Below are 3,577 nucleotides of genomic sequence, written 5' to 3' on the forward strand. Positions count from 1 at the left end.
GGGTGCGCCTTAGCGGCCAAAACGCGTTAAAAAACCGAAATGTATTTACGGATTAACGGTTGCCGGGTAAAGTTAAAAGCGCTGGTTAATAATGGAAGCAACGTTAATTTATTGCATAACCGTTTTTTAATGGAAGCAAAAAAAATACCGGTGCTAAACGGGGGCCATTTGGCGTAGCTCGATACCAAAAAACGCATGCTTACGCTAAAGGTAAAGGAATACAAAATTCGGGTAACGAATAGCTAGGGAATAACCCGAAAATTAATAATGTTTTACGTAATGGTGCCCCGGGCCGGGTACAACATTACGTTAAGCATGTTTTGGTTTTAACAAAAAAATATTAGGATCCGGTTTGGGGATATAAGGTAAAGGTTTCCGGTAACCATTAAAAAGGTTAAAATAATTTCGTCGGAAATAGCTAAAAAATTAATCCAATCGGGACAAGCAATAGCCGTACTAACGGTTGCACGCCCGGAAACCCCGGAAAACCCCGGAAAAAGGCTAAAAGCTTTTTCGGAATGGGTTAAAAGGATAATTACAAAACATGCGCAGCTTTATAAATTAAACCCTTTGCTAAAATATATAAGCTGGAATTACGCGATCGAATTGGAAAAAAAAACGATGCCGCTTTACAAAAGCATTTATTTTTTATTTAAAAAGGAATTAAAAACTTTTCGGGGGTATTTCGATAAGGCTATAGCAAAAGGTTGGATCCGGCATTTAACCAGCCCCGCCGGCGCCGGAATTTTGTTCGTTTTAAAAAAGGACGGAAAGTTCCGCTTTTGTATCGATTATCGGGGTTTTAATAAGGTTACTAAAAAAAACCGGCTAGCATTTTCGCTAATTTACGAAATATTTAACCGGGTATTTAAAAACTAGTACTTTACCAAGCTAAATTTAAAAAACGCTTATTACAGGATACGAATTTAATAAAAAAACGAATAAAAAATTGCTTTCCGTTGCAAATATAAACATTATAAATACTTAATAATGCCTTTCGGTTTAGCCAACGCTTTAATAACGTTCCAAAGCTTTATTAATATAACGCTTGGGAAATTAATTAATAGCAATTGCATCGTATATTTGGATAATATCCTTATTTTTTCGAAAATATAAAAAAAGCACCGCGAAGCAATAAAAACGGTGCTAAAGCGATTTAAACGGTTTAAGCTTTACGTTAGCCCGGCTAAATGCAAATTCGAAACGGATAGTATCGATTTTTTAAGGTTTAAAATAACCAAATTCGGGGTTAAAATTTTACCGGACAAAGTTATTGCGATTTTAAAATAAAAAATACCGAAAAGCGTTAAAAATATTTAGGTATTCCTAAGCTTTACGGGGTATTATCGGAAATTCGTAAAAGGCTATGCGAAAATTATTGTGCTTTTAACGGATTTCTTTAGCAAAAATACCGTATTTTACTTGGGGAATGTTGCGAAAAAGGCTTTTTGCAAATTAAAATTATTATTTACGAAAGTTCCGGTATTAATGCATTTCGACCTTTTAAAGCCGTTGTACGTGCGGACCAACGCTTTGGCTTTTACGATAAAAGCGGTATTGCTGCAATTGCAAAACGGCCGGTAGCACCCGATAGCTTATATATCGAAAAAGTTGCAATAAAAAAAGCTGCGTTATGCAATCTTTAATTTAAAACTGCTAGCGATCGTAAAAGCTTTTAAAAAGTAGCGGTATTATTTAGCTTATTTACAAAAAATTGTTAGGGTAATTACCGACCATTTAAATTATACCCATATTTTAATAAAGGAAAAAGTAATAAAGCGCTAAGCAAAATGGTTCGAAGATTTAGCAAAGTACGATTTTACGATTAAATGGAAGCCAAAATACCGGAACCCCGCGAATGGTTTGTTAAAACGTTTTTAAAATATATTAATGGACGGGAAGGCCAATATGGTAAGGGAAGAATTCCGAAGCGATTTGCTAGCCAAATTCCGAAAAGCAGCTTACGTAAGGACGATTATTATTAAAAAGGATATTAAAACGATATTAAAGCGCATTTTTAAAATATAAGCAAAAAACGATTTCGTTTAAAGCGGCATTTAAAAAAACAAGCTTAACGTTTAAAAAATTAATAACGGTTTATTTAAGCATAAAAAAAAATTTAAATTCCAAATTTAGCACCGTTTAAACGGATAATGCTTTAAAAACAATACAATAACCCAACGGGGGGTTATAAAAGCATGGCTAAAATTTTAAAAAAGTTTAAACGGCAATTTAAATGGCCGGGTATGGCTAAAAACGTACGCAAATACGTACGGACGTATTAAATATGCCAGCAAACGAAACCGAAAATACAAGCACTTTACGGGTTGCTAGCATTTTTGCCCGTACCAAATCGCTCGGGACAAAAGTTATTAATGGATTTTATCGAAAAATTTTTAACGTTAATGGATAAAGCCGGCAAAAAACGCGACGCAATATTGGTAATGGTTGACCGGTTTACTAAATATAACTTTTTTATTTTAACGTTTACGAAATTAATTAATAAAAGATTGGGAAACCTTTTATTTGCATACGTTTAAGGGTTGTTAAAAACGCTCGAAAGGATTGTATCGAACCGGAATAAGCTATTTATAAACGGGTTTTAAATAACCTTTGCCGGATACTTAAAGGTTGCAAAAAAGCTATCGATAGCATACCACTTTTAAACCGACGGGCAAACGGAACGAACAAACCAAATAGTAAAGCATTACCTCCGGTGCTTTTATTGCGAAAAGCAAAACGATTAAGCGTTGTTATTGCACTTAGCAACGTAAATGCACAATACGAACGTGCATTTGGGGTTGCAAAAAACCCCGGCGTTTTTGCTAATAAGGTTTTATTTACGAAAACTTTATAACTTTTAAATAATTAAAAAAAAACCTTTGGTAACGGTTAAAATTAAGGCAAAGGTTTTAAAAGCAATTAGGAAGCAAACCAAAAAATTGCTAAAAAAAGCGAATAATATGTACAAAAAGTATTATAATAAAAGCAAAACCCCGGTGCTTTTCGGGGTAAACGATTAGGTATTGCTAAATACGGCGAATATTAAAATAAAAAGGCCGTTAAAAAAGTTATCGAATAAATGGTTAAAACCTTTCCAAATTTTAAAAATGGTTAGGTTAGCCGGTTTGGCGTTCCGGTTAAAGCTCCCGGTAAGTTACCGGATATACGACGTATTTCCGGCAAATTTGTTGCGGGCGTTTAAAAAAAGGCCCGGCGAAAAAACCAAAAAACAAAAAACCAAAAATCGAAAAAAAAAAGGATCGTTTTAAAGTAAAGGCTTTGTTAAAATACAAAAGGCCTTTACGGAAACGAAAATACTTGGTTAAATGGATAAGTTATAACAAATTGGAAAATTTGTAAATTTTAAAAAGAAATATTACGAAAAAAAATTGTTTAAGCGTATAAAGCAAATTTATTGGAAACGAATTTATAGGATAGGGAAAATACCGGACTTTAACGGGTAAATACCCGGAAGGAACGGGGGTATTACAGGAAAGGAATAACAAAAGCCAAAAAAATAAGCCCAAAGGAATGTTTTAACGTACCGAACCGGCTGGCCACCGAAAAGGAACGT

The sequence above is a fragment of the Gaeumannomyces tritici genome, assembly GCF_000145635.1.
Source record: "Gaeumannomyces tritici R3-111a-1 unplaced genomic scaffold supercont2.32, whole genome shotgun sequence".
Classification (NCBI taxonomy): domain Eukaryota; kingdom Fungi; phylum Ascomycota; class Sordariomycetes; order Magnaporthales; family Magnaporthaceae; genus Gaeumannomyces; species Gaeumannomyces tritici.